The 18,322-nt window shown below is 37.1% G+C and overlaps 1 protein-coding gene across 1 annotated transcript in view; it reads left to right on the top strand.

Annotated features, from left to right (window-relative positions):
* The window catches only part of ACSBG1 (acyl-CoA synthetase bubblegum family member 1), an 80,386-nt gene that overhangs the window by 21,253 nt on the left and 40,811 nt on the right, over positions 1–18,322 (top strand). The gene's annotated exons all lie outside the window — the stretch shown is intronic.

Here is an 18,322-nt window from a genome sequence, read left to right on the forward strand (position 1 = left end):
GAACATACAAACTTTGTTTTTTTTCATTTATTCACTTGGGACATGTCTTCTTATGTGCCCTTCCTCCACACATCTCCTGTGAAAATACAATGTTTGGGATATTTACAATCTAAAATTTGATGGGAGCTTTAATAGTTTCTGCACTTAAATCTACTTTGTTGTACAGAAAAATGTTATGTTAAAAAAACTCAGTCCTCACAGGTCTCCAAAAGCCCCAAGGTTTTTTGGCCCAGAACACTATTTGCAGGCTTTGGAATTAACTCACAAAGTCACCAATGTAAATTTAATTGTACGTTGTAATTCAAATTATTCCCTATGACTCACTTCAAAAATTCACACACACACACTTGCTTAGGGAGACAATTAGAAAAGCTTTGAATCTAACATTCAGCACACATTTTCTGGGGGAGATTCAGCCTCTACCATTAAGAACACATGAATGGCATATGGCATCCTTTGCACAGGCCTTTCCCCCAGTACAGGTTTCCTTAAAAAAATAAGAGTTCTATCTTATAAGACGCTGAGAATGTTGGCCCCCTTGTAAATAAAGAGATGGATGAACAGCACTTTGAAGCTTTAACGTTTTACATTTCTACAATCTTTAATCCTAGCAGATTCATAGTTTAAAGAATTTGGTTCAGCAGTAGAATGATGACCTGGTAATATATATGTTAATTCAAAATAAATGCACTTAACTTGCATGAAGCTGCAGACTAACACTTACACTTTATTTATTTATTTATTTTTAATGTACTTTTTTTTCAAGATTTTCAACATATACAATAAGGAACAACAAAGACAACAAAAGAGGAAAAAAAACAGGAACATACAATGGTTGGAGCACCAAAAAACAAAACAAAAAAAACAGGCATTACTTTCAGATAGGCGTCATAACATACAGTATGTTTAAACAACAGGAAGTAATTACAGTTTATTATTAATTGGGCCATGGGGGCTGAACAAGTTATAGTAAAAGGAGAGTTGTCTAAACTCTCTTATCACACCCACCATTTTGCAACCGTTACTTTATCTACATCAACTATAGTAAATATGCGCTCCTATGTTAGGTCCACACTTTTGTAACACCTGGTAGAGCAGGGGTGTAAAACTCTGGCCCGCGGGCCAAATCTGTCATTTTGTTTGGCCCTCGAGGATTTGGGAAAATAAATGGCATCTGGCCCCCCTGCCCGCCAATGCCTTCTGCAGGGAGTGATGCCGCTACTGCATCTCACGGCATCACTCGCGTCCACAGAGTTCTATAGACACAAGTATTGCCGGGAACTGCATTCCTGGCCTCACTCGCTTCTCGCGACTATGGAACAGCTCTCTGCCTATGCAGCTCCGCATTGGGCAGGTCCATAGACCCAAGTAATGCTGGGAATTGAAGCCCCAGCATCACTTGTCTTCTGTTTCTCTTCTGAGACCGGTCGCTAATCCTAGCTTACAGCAGGAGAAATAAAGTTACTCAGATCTGCAGGAAACAAAAAATAAAGTACATGGTAATCATCTGTGTGAAATGTGTGAAACCATCAAAAAGAGATGTCACTTTTTTATGTCTCTTTTGTAAATACCTTTCTTTTTCTTTTCTAACAAGAGTTTTGAAGATATCATATAGATATCATATATGAGCACATAATTTATACATGTGTAACATTAATTTAATTATTTGGTGTCAATTGATTATTAACATTTATGCCATCTTTATTCAAATCTTTTCAAGAACTGTAGCTAGGGGGCAATTAGTGCTTACATTGCATTGCCAAGTATTTTCTTGTTCCAGATTGCATGTTAAGCAATACCTCTTTGTTTCCATATAAAAAATGTTTATATTTAATTCAAAGGAATTACTTCCTATTTTTAAAATACATTTCAATTTTGGCCCCCGACTTGGTCTGAGTTTTTCATTTTGGCCCTTTGTGTACTCCTGGTCGAAGGATAAGAAAAAATTAAAAGAAAAGAAGAGTTTGGCAGATAAACGAAAGGAAAAGAAAGTAGAAAAAAGAGGGAAAGTAAAGGTCCTGAGTTTCATAAGGCAGTCAAGAAGTACCACCTCTGTTAATCTAGGTCTAAGCAGGCAAACCTATATGAATAACACGCACACTTATTAACACCAAAAACATGTTCAAGGGGAACGGATCCAGAAACTCCTAGGAAGATTTGACCAATAGACTCCACCTGGGGGATAAAGAAAGCCACAATGTACTTATTTTATCATAGTGTGTATTAGGTGAGTAAATAGGGGTGGTATGTATCCTATCTATATCTCAGAATTCTAACCAGGGCAGCAATATTGTATAACTCAATATCTGGGAGGTTCAAGCAGGGATTTGTCGAAGGTTGCTGTAAGATACACCCACTAATAGACTGTTTTCTTCCCTGATGAAACTACCATTGGGAAAAAAGACTGGCGCTTGGAGTGTACACAGGGGGTAAAGTTAATTGCATGAAGACACGATATGGCAAATATAGGATCTTGTGTCTGACCCATTAGAATGGGAAGGAGGCATGCCATGAAGGTTATCTGCATATATCATTTGTCTGCACAGGTCCAGTCCACAAACACCAATGGGGGCAACCCCACCTATTCTATGCCTCCTATATAACTACTAAGTAGGTGTTCCCCATGGTGATCTGTATCATTTCCCATTGAGTGGAATAGGAGGATCTCATGAAATATGAAGCTAACTTTTGATTAGGATGCTATTAAGCTTCACAATTTCTAAATTGAAAATAGGTGCTTTTAACCTAAAATGTAACACTAATTAATACACTTCGCTGATCCTGTGGTTGGATCAACTTCTTCCCGTCATTTCAATGTTAAGGGCTGTGATGCTACTGTCCTCAGCTATTGCTCAAATATGGCCGGGGGCAACTTGTATTTTAATAAAATATATTCATATCTTTCGTTTGTGACATAAGTCTGATATGTGCTATTTTGTTCATGAAGAAGCAGACATTAGAGTCTGCGAAACACGTTGAGCCTGTTTTTAGGACATATGTGGAAAATTGGCATTACCAAATGATTGATGTTTTTATTAAACTGTACACTTTCGTGTTGTGTTGATGTGTTTTTTGTTTTTTTTTTGTATATGCATTGAATTGAAGATGTTGATTGTATTACTTTTCAAAAAAAAGTTGCTTTGTTCTCAGTAAGTTACTTGTATGCCTCTAGTGTCCCTGGTATTTTTAAAAATTTAGTTTTCTTTTTCTTCTTCAACATAATGGCCCTGATTTATTAAAGTTCTCCAAGGCTGGAGAGAATATACCATATTTATTCAAATATAACGCGCACTCGTGTATAACGCGCACCCCTAATTTTCGATTAAACATCGGTATAAAATTTTGTTTACACCAAGCATTTTAATTGACAAAAAATATTATTGAACACGTGCGGCCATGATAAAAATCATTTATTAACAACTTAAACTGATATAAACACAATACCGAAATAAAATTAGCGGCAATGCTTACCGTAACGTGTGGGCGAGGAAATGAAGCGGCAAACCCAATTCGGGGGTGGCAGGGTTGGGGTGGCAGTGGCGGCCGGTCCATTGAGGGCGTACACGAATTGTGAGTTTGCACTGCGCCTTTTCCGGGCTGCAGCCGCTCACTGTACGCGAGGGCGAAGGAAAAAAAAACGTCACCGCGTCGCGTATAGTGAGCGGCTGCAGCCCGGAAAAGGCGCAGTGCAAACTCACAATTCGCGTACGCCCTCAATGGACTGGCCGCCACTGCCACCCCAGCCCTCGTTTATAACGCACACCCAAACTTTGATTTCTTTTTTTGGTATAAAATTTTGCGCGTTATACTCGAATAAATACGGTACTTTCATCAGTGAAGCTTGGTAATCCAACAAACCTGTAATGGATTTCCTAAAAGTCAAGCTATTTGTTAGCTATTTGTTAGCAAATGTTTTCAATCCTGGACCAGATCAATTCCAGGTTTTACTGGATCACCCAGCTTCGCTGATGAAAATGTATTCTCTCCAGCCTTGGAGAACTTTTATAAATCAGGGCCAATGAATTAATGGGATGTGGCATTTATTCATAGGTTTTTGATAGAGTAGAACATGCAGAAGAAATATATACCGGTATTTGTAATTAGACAGTAAGTAGAGGGGAGCTCTGAGTTTTTATGAGGTTTGGGGAGCTGTGAGCTTCATTGAAAGTAGGGAAATGTGAATGATGAGTCTAAAAGTGTTTGAAAAGATGGGCTTATAAAATTCCAAAGGCAAACCATCTAGGCCCAGGGTTTACCTGAATACATACTGTAGCTCTGATAGCTGCTGCAACGTTTTGAAGTAATGGGATTTTTGAGGAAATGCTGTTGGTCCAGAGATAACGTAAGTTTGCTTCCTCAAAGAAGGACAGATCTCAATTAGGTAGAGTTACCTTTTATATGTACTCATTATACCTTTTATGTTGAAGAGTGCTTGGACCAAGCAATGATTATGTTTATTTGTATAATCATGCCATTTGTTGAAAGAGAAAATGAAGATAATTTACTGCAGTAGTCATTTCCTGTGTAGGAGAATACTGTCGTCATTAAATATACAAGGCCCTGTTATGACGAATTTGTATGTATTCATAAAAAAAGCATGTTGCAGTCAAAATAAACAACTAAACATATATAACCCTTGTCCTTTCTTTAATGCAGTGTAACAAAATAGAGAAATTCTTATACATCAAGCATTTTGCAATAACATAACACTGGAAAAATATTCCTTCTATTTATGCAACGTTATTTTATTTTCATTCTGTAAATTTGGATGCCTGGCATCATGCTCGGGACTTAGGCTATGTACACACATGCAATAATTATTGTTGGAAACGGACAACTAATGATTGATCGTCCGATAATCGTTAACAAAAAAAGTAAACAACGACTGGCCAACAAAGCCGATGAACGAGGAATGTCGCTGGAAACGAATGACCATCCCGGCAGATGTGATTGGGCGACAATCTTTCGCTATCTATTTTGTGTACGGCCGTTCAGTAATCCTGGATTGTTCTGTGATATACTTTCTCCTATACATGTCACTTCCTGCATCATTCAAACAATCGTATCTAGTGTGTTCACATTATTGGCGGATTATATTTGAACAATTTGTAACGTTTCAGCATGTACAGAATTGTGCACAATGTGATCATTCATAATAATTGTGAATAATCGTTGATCGGTCATTAATCATTCGTTTTCAAATGACAATTATTGCACGTATGTACGTAGCCTTACTGTGCACCTCTGCACAAAAAATCTGGTGTATGTATAATGTATAATACATGCCTAAAACCATAAAACGTAGACAGTTCAAAGAACAATTGTAATGTCCAGTGTGCAGTAACTCATGTTTGTTCCCCTAGTCAATGTTTGTGCAACATTACTATATCCTTAAAACAGTAATTCATAGTACAAGACACTTTTGCAAAATAAAATACAAATCACAATGACACTGCAGGTCTAGACATTGACTTTGACTAGAGAATACTATTGATTCTCTGCTGGAAGCTTTCATGCACTACCCTTAGGAGTGCTAAACCACCCAGGCCCACTGTGAGATACACAGGAGCCCAGGTCCTAAGACAGGTTAAGAAAGCAGAGCTAACATATAAAGATTCTGCATGTCAATAGACATAGTGTTTTAAATAACACTGTATGTAGTCACTTTGCTTTCCAATGAATGACCAGTTGATTTATCCAGTAAATAAATTATATCAACCGATTTAGGATTACACCAGCATTGGTATCCATATCTGTAAATCGAATAGAAGTTTCTAACAACATTGCTTTCTATGATTTAGTACCATTGCATGTTGGTACCTGTGACTGACTTTCTTGAGCTCACATTTCAATGCTATTTGCTAATTTAGCTGGGGAGCAGTCACACCATTCATCACTGGTGTCTTTCTTATTAAACCTGTGATGCAGAGAAAGAGAGGGGGCACATTGGACCAGCTATGATTCTAACTCTGCCTAACTCTGGTGCATACTGATATTTAGACACTCAGTTGTTGTTAGGGATGGTCAAAATTCCCTATTTTCCTTGTGATCTGATTTTTTTTTTTTCTGTTGAATTTCGATTGAAGTATGTGGCTACCAACATTTTGAGGTAATTCCAAAGCCTCCAAACCTAATACTAATACATAAAAAATGGCCTTTTTCCATAAGTAAAATTTCAATGGGTAAAGCATTTCATTTGATTATAATAAATATTATTTTGTTTTAAAAAAGACTAGGTTCCTTGAAACTCGGCTTTTTTCTAGGCATAAAACCTGGCTAAGAAAAGCCAGTGCAGCAAATGTGTGGACTCCTGAACATCCCAGATGCTCTCTGATAATGTTTGTGGGTGTCTGTAGGGGGTACTTGTTAGAATTCCTAAATAGCTGCACTCTCACGCTGGAAATTGAGTATCGGATGTTAAAAAATAATAGTACTCTGTACCTATCTGTACCTTCAACAAAGAGTCAAAGAAAAGTCCTAGAAATTCACTGGCACTGTGACAAAGTCTTTTATTAATTATAAAGATATAGTTACCATTTTCTTTTACCTTTATTTATGTCCTAAAAGTAAATCCACTCTCAGTCATGTTGTCCAGGGCTGTAATTCCATGGCAATCACTAAGTGCAGACCCCTGATTTATAATTGCTGACCACCGCCAATACAATGACATTTTCTTATGTGTAAATACAGTGTTGGCTTATTTGGTTGAATTTATAGATTCAGTTATTGACTTTTTGAATAAAACAATAGCAGGTTTTTATGAGTTAAATTAGTGAATAAATGAATTAAAGGAGTTTAAAAACAATTCAAAGTGGAACTAAATTCAAAAATTGTGATCAGGCAGGTGCTTAAGAGACAAGCGATGGTCAAATAAAACAACCCTACTTGTCTGATTATTTTTAATTGCACTCACCTTTTCTTGCTTTAGCATGGGGGCTGCCATCTTTACCCAGTCTTCTTCCTGAGTCAGGTCTTCAGCCATTTTGATTGGCTGGGCCAGGATGACGTAAGTCAAGGGGTATCCCAGTTTCCTGTGCTGATCTGCTTATGTGGCGCTTAGCAATTTCTGAGAGAAGAGGACATTAATCAATCAGGTAGGTATGTTTTATTGCAGAACGGACATCACCTGTCTCTTACTGCAATAAAGACCTGCCTGATTGGAGATATTCAAAATTAAACTTTAGTTCCCAACCAGCTTTTCAAATGTGTTTTCCTGTCTGGATACTACCTTTACAGGCAAAACAACTTTTTTTTTTTTCATTATTTGTCTTTAGGGATATGTTCCCTCCTTTGAAAAATCAAACTTACACTATGCCAATGCAGCTTTTTTTATTTTGACATCAAATGTAACATTTTCTGATCGAATTTGTCAAAATGTCACTTCTTATCCCTAGCTGCCAAACAGGAACTGGATTGAAATCTTTGAACATGGAGTTAGTCTGATTGCATATACTGTATATTCCTAAAACTTCAGTTAAAGTTTTATTAGTATTATAGTAAACAATCAGAAAAACATAAATTGAGCAAAAGGCTGATGTTAGATGGGAGATTATAATCACCTTTTAGCAATCCTTGCTGACCACTACTGCTGAAATCTCTGTATTGTAAATGAGGCAGTAGACAGCAAGGAGTTAAATCTCTTACTAACAAGCGATTAAAATCTCAGCCTGATCATTAATACTTCAGAGTATCTCCCACCAGGAACTGCTGCTTCCTTAATGAGGTTAAGTTAATGAAGCTTGTCCATTCCTAGAACTCTTATATCTAGGAAAAACACATTAACTTAATGTATTTTGATGTACATTCTATATTGTTTCTGCAGCCTCTCCTTTTTCTTCATCAGCCACCATGGAAACAAATGACTCTGGCAGTCCCCACGCTCTGAACAGATGCACCATTTTTTTTTTTACCAGGTAGCTGAAGGAAGTGTTTGCAATACATACCTTAAATAACTAATTTAAAAGAGCGCTCAAAACCCATTTTTTCAAACTTGCCTACCCATCTTCTTCTGTCTTTTGAAACCATCACTACTTCCCACCACTACATATCTCCCCTCCTATTGTGTGTAAATTTCCCCACCTACTAGATTGTAAGCTCTTCGGGGCAAGGTCCTCTCCTCCTGTATCACTGTCTGTATTCGTCTGTGCAACCCCTATTTATTGAACAGCGCTGCATAATATGTTGACGCTATATAAATCCTGTTTATTATTAATAATAATAATAATAATAATAATAATAACTAAAGGTGTAAAGTATATAAAAAAAAAATCAAAGCCGTGTCTCTATTTTCATAACATAAATATTTTTAGTAAACATTTTTATAAAGTATATCTACTTATGGCTTTCATGGACATAAATTTTGTTTATTGTGCAAAGCAGCTGTTCGGGTTCATTTTTGCCACAATACCAAAATTAATCAATACTTCTTTCTCTCCATTGTTGTAAAAAAAATTGTAATTTTACCACTGTGCCTTTACACTTGTTATGTATCTGGAAATCAGATTGAAAATTCACTACAGGTAGTCCCCAGTTTACATACGAGATAGGGACTGTGGGTTTGTTCTTAAGTTGAATTTGTATGTAAGTCAAAAAGGTACATTATTTTAATAAATTCAATCAGGACAGATGTTTGCCTCAACAAATTATTAGGCAGCATGGTAACAGTTACCTGTATATAATCTTCAATGTGAGTTAATCACAAACAAATCAAAAAAAAAAAAAGAAAAAGGAGACATTCATTAACTTCTGGAGCAAGCTGTGCTTTGATATGCAAAAGGAAACAACTGCAGAGTTTGTCTTGGTTATTAAAGAGTTATAAAATGTTGCAGAAGAGCTCAGTCCCTAAGATCATTTGCAACCTCAGCTGTGTTTAACAAAGGATTTCTTCTGGAGGATTACCTGTGTATATATATATTTGTCGCATTATCTGCAAATTCACAGGTGGGGTGTTGGCAAAGTATGACTTTCCCTGATAAAAATTGTCAAAGAGCTATAAGACCTAAAAATGCTCTGTTGCAGTAGTGCTCAGTTCAGAGATACCTCTGTGACTATAATTTGGCTTTTGGTGCCAGCTCTTCATTTGGTTCAACCTTATACATACTTCCACACCATGCCAATGATAGCATAAGTAACTCCAATGCTGCTTTTTAGTCTGAGAAAAAACTCAGTCATAAATTAAGTTTGTGGATTTGCAGTGATAATATATAAAACCAAGGGACCAAGGTGGACAGTGAATAGATGATTATAGCACAACTTTATTCTCATTGGCCATGGAATCTAGGGCTGCGTACACACGTTCAATAATTGTCATTGGCCTGTCTTTTATCTTATATGTAAAATAGTTCACAAGTTTTCCACAAAATTCCACAAGCTTGCAGCTTTCTTTCACTTCTGGAGAAATATTTCTCCAGGAGTGAATTTAGCTAAACAGAGCCACACCCTAACTCACACCCCAGTATGTGTAAAGAAAGACGATTTCCCTGTATTCATGGTAATAGTGTAATTTATCCTATTTATTGACATATTAATGCTGGAAGTGGTAAATCCCCATTTGGAAGAATGACCAAAGTGCCCAATTTCCATAGTATCAGTACATTGGCATATTCATGTACCCTATTTCCCCGATGATAAGGCACTGTCTTATATTTTTTGAAATGCCAAAATATGCTCTAGGTCCTTATTTTCAGGAGTATGTCTTATTTTTGCATGAAGAAGACTACAGTACACATTTATTGTTGAAAATCACTCATGATCACTCATGTGCCATTCATTGTCCCCTTTTGATCACTCTGTGCCATTCATTGTCCCCTTCTGATCACTCATGTGCCATTCATTGTCCCCTTCTGATCACTCATGTGCCATTCATTGTCCCCTTCTGATCACTCATGTGCCATTCATTGTCCCCTTCTGATCACTCTGTGTCATTCATTGTCCCCTTCTGATCACTCATGTGCCATTCATTGTCCCCTTCTGTTCAATCTGTGCCTATCATTATCCCCTCACTTTTTTTGGGTTCTAAGGCCGGGTAACAGACTCCGTTAAGGGCAGGGATGAGCAGCTTGCCTGTCCTTCCTGGCGCTGAGGCGCGGGCGCGGGCGCGGGCGCGGGCCTTTGGAGTCACTTTCTGTTTCGCTCTGCACTGCAGCCAGCACTGACGGAGTCACACAGAGGCACACAGTTATCACGGTGTCTTATTTGCGGGGGGTGGCTTATTTTAACGTTTTGGGCAAAAATTGGGGTGTGGCTTATTTGATGGGGATGGCTTATCATCGGGGAAACACGGTAGGGAGGAAATTGTGCAATATAAGATGTTTGCAAAAATAGCAATGGAAGTTTGTGTGTCACCGAAACTGAATCTTGGTAAATTAGGTTTGCACTGCATATGAATAAATTTTTAAAATGAAGGAATGCTGGAAACATAGTGGTGACATCCTTTCCCCATACTCTGATCGAGTACACACATGGCTTGAACGCCACTAATTTTAATTTTTAAAATGTGAATATTGAAGTTCACAACAAATGCATCTAGCTAAATTCTTAGCAAACTAGCAAATATGTTGCTTTTTATTGGAGTTTGCTTTTAAACTTTGATAGCAAAATAATATATAAAAACATTTCATGAAGGAAAGCAGATGTTACAACTAGAAATAAAGGCAAATAAAGAACAGCTTTCATATGATCTTCAATATCCTGTATGCCATTTTCTATCAGCAGTAGTGGAAATTTGTGTCCTGACAATCTGTTTCTGATCTCTTCAAGCATATCCCTATTTCATTATTTTTATAGGCCATTATTAGAAAAGCTGTGTGGAAGCACTTCATGTAAAATTAGTTATGTGGTCTGCAAAATCATCCAGTCACTAAGTTCTCTCTGCAGCAACACACAGAAAAAAACATACTGTATGCAAAGACTTTTAGAGATACTTTTCATTGTTTGTGGATGTTTAATTGGAAGTAATATTCAGGATTATTCTTCCAAAGTTGAATGGTATTGAAATCTATGCAGTCAGATAAACCCACGATGTCACAGATCAGCCCACACTGTCAATGGCAGCTCAGACAAGTGCTTCCTAAAGGGGTGACCATGCAAGCGCCATTGAAATTACTGACCCTTTGAATAAATTAAAAGGGTTCTGTCTTAGAATCAAGGTTGACACTACTGGCATCTATTTATTCAATAGATGCCATAGGGCTTAGTGAAAAAAATAGTCTTTTTTGCCAAAGTGAAAGAAACAAAAACCTGTTAATCCGAAACCATTTTCCTGAAGTTACATCAAAGATAAATTATGATTAGTTACTATTGGTAAAATATTGGTTACTGCATTGTCTTTAATATTTACACTGTAAGTCTCTGATAAAACAGTACCATTTATTCAGGACAGTATTACTGTTGAATATTTATATTTTCTGTACTGAGGAACTAAATCAAGCACACTATATATACCAATACTTTATTCCTGATATTTGTAACATCTACATTATGCTTGCTCACCATGTGCAAACTCATAAAAAATGACCTGGCAGCAGTGACTTTACATGCTTAAAGCTAGGACTGTCTGTCTAGTGTCTACCCATGTGTCTCTCCTCTGTCTGCAGGGACTGAATCTGTCACTTGACATTGTCCCTGGTAGAGAAAAATGTGCAATGTGTCTGCCGACTGTCAGGTCAGACATCACATCCCAGAGTTCAGAGAGAATAGAGGAACAGAAGGGATCAGATCTCCCGCCAGCTTCAGCAAGTCATAAGGCTTTGATCCTAAACCTTTGAAGCAGAAACACATTGATCCTCATCTGTCCCACAACAGACCAAAGTGACCTAATGACAGCAGCTTGTTTAATAGGTTAAAAGAACAGTTTTCTACTGTACCATTACTAGCTTGAGACTTCCAGAACATGAAAATATGTCAATGACTACAGCTATTATGTATTTAATCTTCATAAATGCAAAACTATAAGGAAAAACAGTCATATGTAGTTAAAAGAAAAAAAGTCATTAATTTTGCATTCCTAAAATACCTGTATAGGTAATGATTTATAAAAAGCTGTTTGATTTATGGTATTGTGGTATCTCATGAGCATTTATCTCTACCTCCTAGCACAAAATACTGTAATTACAGGAAACAACTCTGACCATGCGACTATTAGGCAATTATGTAAAAAAATGGGCAGTGAAACCCATGTGGTCTCTTTCAAATGCTACTTTTTTCTTACAAGTCTGCAGAGAAGCAACATACTGTACTACTTTATATACCATATATATTTATAGGTTTCACCCTAAAAGTAAATTGAAAGAAGGAAGATAGGCCTTTCCAAGATAACCATTTTGAGACTACTATGTTGGAAAGGGTAAGCCCACATTTTTTAATTTTACAAAACTTTAGCAGCAAACAGATCATCAACAATAAATTGATCAAAACCCCCAATTGCAGAGGAACTATATGCTCTCAACTATAGTACATAGATGATAGCCTGTTCTTACCATTGTCCGACTCCCATATCCCATGTTGACACAACTTAACAACCAGTAAATGCTGTGAAGAATAAATACTTTCAATAAAGCTCTCACAATGCAAACACGGGGAAGGAAGGGTAAGAATTTGGGTGGAGTGCCCTCTGCACAGATTTCAAAAGCTCGAAGAGTAGCCAATAAACTGACCAGCTTTTCTACAAATTATCCCAGCAATTACTAGTCATTAAAGGGGCAGCTCCAACTTATTAAAGGAAAGCCCAGCCTACATAGAAACTCAATATTACAAAGTATAGTAAGTCAGTAATGGGAAAAGGACCAGCTTCATGGAGTCCATAGGCAATACTGGTGACCCCTGCCTGCCTTTTCCAGACACAGCTTCCTGATTAAAATCCTTCCCCCAGCACCAACTTCTACTGCTCTCTTCCTAAACACAGTTACAAATGCTCACAGGAGTCCAGAAGTGGGGACAAAATAGAGAATCCTTACAATTTGTAGATTTTAAGGCTTTGGTTCTACCCCTTCACCCTCTTAAACCTGTTATCCTCTTTTTTACAGGAATCTTAAATGGAAGTACTTTTGCTTCCTTCCTAAACTATATGATGAAAAACATTTTAGGAACTATGCACTGTGCATTATAAATCATGCAGGCACCAAAATCAATAAACTCACGTCAGAAAAACATAATGGGCTGTAACTTCAGGTTTGCTAGTAAAAGAAATACTATCCTAAAGTCAGCTCGGTTATGACAGGAACGGGTTGTATGTGTATGGTGGTCTCTATTAGTCATGAAACCATAAGAGCTTTTATATTCCTAATATATGCTGCAGATCTTAGATTACACTGCAAAAGAAAAAACGACGATGTAACTTTTAAAGTGAAATCAAGCTTTTATCTTTTACCTTTTTGCATAAAGTAGAAAATACTTCTACTTTAGAAGTATTAGTAGAACCTCAGTAATTTCATTGTGTGCCATCATTGGGCACTGATTTTACCTGTGTATCTGCCTTTGGAAATATTTAGGTGTTGCAATTTGAAACACAGTGCAGAACAAAACATAGTAAGTTAGTAATTTTAGCAAGCAGCATTCTGAGTAAAAACCATTATGAACTATGATCAGCTAGCAATAAAACCTAGAAGCTGGTCCTCACCATAGGAATCTGACTACCTAAAGCTCTTGGAGGGTAGAAGCCTGAAGCTTTTTAACCACTGGCAATGTGAAACCCTACCAATAAACGAGTTACAATATTCATGTGAATAAGACAGTGAGGGAAGATTAGAACTTTTCAGGCTATTTAGTAGCTCCAACCCAGTCCTTTCCCTTATATTAGTCAATTGATCTTTGACTTCTTTCATAAGCAGCCTGAGCTGGAAAGTGTCTCCTATAACCAGATGTCAGGGCCTGCTTTTCACTATGGCTCGAAGGAATTGTCAATATGACCCTATTTTTCATCTAATATTGATACTAGTAATACATTAAAAACATCAGGAGTCAATAAAAAGACACCAGATAATAAGCAAATGTTAAATCTTCAAGGTAGTTCAAGAAAAAAGATGTCAATTCAACTTTATGTAAAGTAAAAGTCACTTTTTGTTAGATTTTGGATAGAGTGGGAGGATTATTACTCTTTTGAGATCTTTAAATCTATCTGAGGCTCTGTAAGGCTATGTACACACGTGCAATAATTATAGTTGGAAACGATTAACAACCGATTGCCCGATAATCGTTAACAAAAAAGTAAACGACTGGCCAACGATGCCGATGAACAAGGAATGTCGCTGGAAACGAACGACCGTCCCGGTGGATTGGATTGGGCGACGATCGTTCGCTATCCATTGTGTGTACGGTGTGTACTTTCTTCAGTACACGTCACTAACTGCATCCTTCAAAAGATCGTATCTAGTGTGTACATTATTGGTGGATTATATTTGAATGATCGTATCGTTACAGCATGTACAGATTCACGCACTACGATCGTTCAAAATAATTGTGAATAATTGTTGATAGGTCGCTAATCGTTTGATTTGCAATGATAATTATTGCACGTGTATACGTAGCCTAAGAGAGATTTACCCATAGGGCTTATTCATGCTGCAAGTGAGTTTGCGGTGCGTTTACTGCCTCCTCACGCCAGGAAACACTGCTGCATAGGGAGACGCTACAAGTGGTCTGAGAATGAATAGCTGCAAAGCTGCTAGCCGTCAAATGTATAGGTGTGCTGTTTACATGTGAATCCTGTCTACCAAATAGGGTAGAAGGTCATTGCTAATTCATATTGCATTCCCTATGGTAAAAAAAAAACAATCAACTTAAGACTTTTTAGGCATGATTCTACATAATGGTTACAAAAAACGTTCACCAATAAAATTCTAAAATCCATTTATTTATGACAATTAAAATCCATAAGATTCACATCAATTTTTTTCATATGTTGAAGGTCAATGGTAGAAGACAGTTAGCTAAGGAATATAGAGTACACATCATGACTTGCCTTCATTTTACATGATGAACAGGTGACTTATAGGTGAAATATATTCTTCTTTTCGACCCAGTACATTGACAATTGCAATGTTCACCCCAAAAAGATTGCCTCTTTGTTGCCACACATACATACATAGCAATAATACCTAAATAGGGTGATTCAGTCTGTGGATACCTTTGTTCTAAACTATACTTGAAAATAATACCAAATGGAAATGTATTTATGCCTTGTTTACTTAGATAATTATTTATAGTATATGTATAGTTGTCTTAAATTGAATTATTGAACTTGAAAAAATGTAATTATTTAGTATATGTGTTTCTGAAAAATTCTAACCTATGGAAATTGGATTTAGTGGGCCCAGATTAGTTTTAATAAATAAAAATCAATAACACAGGTCAACAAAAAAATTAGTTTTGATAATCAACAGAAACCACAGCAAACTTTTCTAAATCAGTTTTTCGAGCCAATATCAGATCTGTTTTCAGTTTTTCCCTAACACATACAGTTCCTGAGTACTATTATAGTTAACATTGTACGTGCATGTATTTTGTACTAAAATGTACGCACCATTGAAGTGAATGTTAATACATCTTCACTGTGAAAACAAGGCACACTGTGGTTTAGATCTTTGAACAGTGTCAGTCAGGTACCATTGTTTCTTCAGAAATGCTTAGAGTATGATTTTCTTGTGTACACGTTGTCTGGATTGTCACGGTACAGCATCCAGCAGCAGTCAGCCATCATACTTTCATTCCAGAAACCTTGGTAGCGGTGCTCCATTAACTGAATGTCCTGGTGAAAACGTTGTTTGTCACTCACTGTACCAAGATTTTACGGGAAGAATTCTAGATTTGAGTGCAAGAAATGTATTTTTAATGACATGGGACAACCCAGTTTCTGGTATGAATCAGGCAGATTCTGAACTCCTTCCTTGTATGCAGGAAACTTGCATGGTTGCCCAGGAAATTTTCACACAGCCACTTGAATGCATCCCAAGCTTCTAGCTCAGCTGCTGGGAGAGATTGTTTGAAAATATCATCCTGCAAAACATACTTGATCTGTGGCCCTATAAAATATCCCTTCCTTCAATTTTGCAGTTTATGTTTGGAAACTTCTCAACAATGTACTGAAAACCCATGGAGTTTGATTTACCCATGGTCTTTACAAAGTCTTTTCATCAAATGGTCAAATGGTCTTTTCATCAAGCCTAACTTGATATAGAGAGGTGGCAGAAATGTTTTATGTGGATCAACCAGGGGCAGAAACTTGACACTGCTTGTTCCGGGCTTATAGGTATCTCTTGGTAGCCGCCAGTCATGCTTGACATAATGGTCCCCCGTAGATCGGCTGTCCCACAGGCATAGGAAACAGCAATATTTTGTGAATCCCCCTTGCATTCCCATCGGCAAGCCAATGACCTTTAGATCCCCACAGATGTTCCACTGGTGTGTTTTATACTGGATTGCTTCAAGTAGTAACTTCATGTTGTCATAAGACTGCTTTAGTTTAACGAATGGGCAATCTGTAAACTTGGTTTGAAATTACCAGTATGCTGTAAGACGGTTTTCAAGCTTCTTTTAGAGGAATCAATGAAGATACGCTATTTAGATGGAACATGCTCTTGTGACAAACTGTTAAAGAGTGCATTTATATCATGACAGTAGCACAGTGAGCCATCACTAGTGAAGAACGTTGTCAAGTTATGATTTTGTTTTCTGTAGTGAGTTACAGTCACACCCTTTGCAAACAAGTGCTTCTGTTTAAGCCTTGAAGCAAGAAGTTCTGCTTTGTCTTTGGAGAGATTTAAATTACGAAGGAGATCATTCTGCTCTGCTTGTGTAAAGGTCTCTGGTTCTGAATCTTCATCGGCCAAGTAGTCTGGATCAGATGATTTGGGTCTGTAACTGGCTGGAACTCCAGTGCATTCCTCATTACCTTCTACAGAAGCAAGTCCATCATGTGGCGGTACCGGAACTGGCAATGAATCATCATGGGGAACAGGATCAGCTGGTTAGATGGTCTCGCGGTTCTCTTCACACGATAGGGATTGCAAATGGCATTGCTGCTTTAGGCCGATTTAGCCAGTCGCGCAGTCTGTTGGAACAACTGGTACAGATGACATGTGGAGCCTAAGATTTATCCTGGTCACCATGTGGACAGCCGAAATATAATTTGTATATATTTTTAAGTTCTGTGGTAATTTGGCGACGTTGTGCTTTCATTGTGAATGAACCATACATGTAACAGAAACTGTCTGGATCATTAAGGCAATTTCTAGACATAATAACAAACTAAATCAATTGCAGTTAGTGCAGTCTGTAACCTTAAAAAAAGAAAACTGTTGTTAAATGTTTTATTGGGTTAAGGCTATTTATAATAAATTTCACACAATAAATAATTAGCTGCATCACAAAAACTAGACGTGCTAGAGAAAAACTGAACACAGATTTGAAATCCCCATCAAAAATACTACATAGTCCACAAATATATATATTTACATATATCTGATGGAAATGACATTGGACCTGTGTAATTAATGTTTCTAGAAAGTATTTGGCTCCACCTAGTGATAAAAATGCTTTTTGCGGTTCCAGGAGTTTGAACTGGAATTTATTCTAACATGGGGAAATAGTTCCAATGTAATCCATTATTTCCTGTATTTTAAAAAAACTTCTTTAACCATGTAAGGATATCAAGTCCAGATTCTTTTAATTATGCTGAAATACTTTTATTCCAAATATTTTTAACTATTTTTTCTTAATAAATGTCCAGAGTTGCCAAATTTTTCAGCTGCATTGCAGTATTTCAGTCTCATTAAGGAAGAGCAGTGGTAAGTGTCTGTTGTGCAGTTCTCTGGTGGAAAATGCTGGTGTTTGTAAAGTAAAAAAATATTCAGTAAGTATTTATCTTTTATATTTATCATACAATTCTTTTGCTTTGATCCTGTACCAGGTTCCCATTTCTAGCAAAATCTAGGCAGTATATCCAAAACAGAACATTTTTTGCCAGATGTACATGTATAGATTCCTACTAAAGAATGAGAGAAAACCTGAATATGAAAAAACAATTGAACATGGACCTGGACGATTCCCAAAAGGAAATGTTGAAGGGAAAGTCAGAAGAAGGGAAATTCCCTGTCACATACAAACTGACACATAAAATTACATGATATGTGCTACAAAAAATGTAGGGCACAAATATTGAAATGGTTTCACATAGGCATGTAGTAGCACCCCCTTTTGCAGCTCACATAGTGTAAAATAATAATATTTCCAGGTTCTCCTAAGACCATACTTACCGGTCTGCCCCATGACCTAACATGACCACCCTACTAAGCCATTAAAAAGACTCTCTTCTTTCTGTTCATTCTTT

Source organism: Pyxicephalus adspersus, chromosome 2 (genome assembly GCF_032062135.1).
Source record: "Pyxicephalus adspersus chromosome 2, UCB_Pads_2.0, whole genome shotgun sequence".
NCBI classification, from domain to species: Eukaryota; Metazoa; Chordata; class Amphibia; order Anura; family Pyxicephalidae; genus Pyxicephalus; species Pyxicephalus adspersus.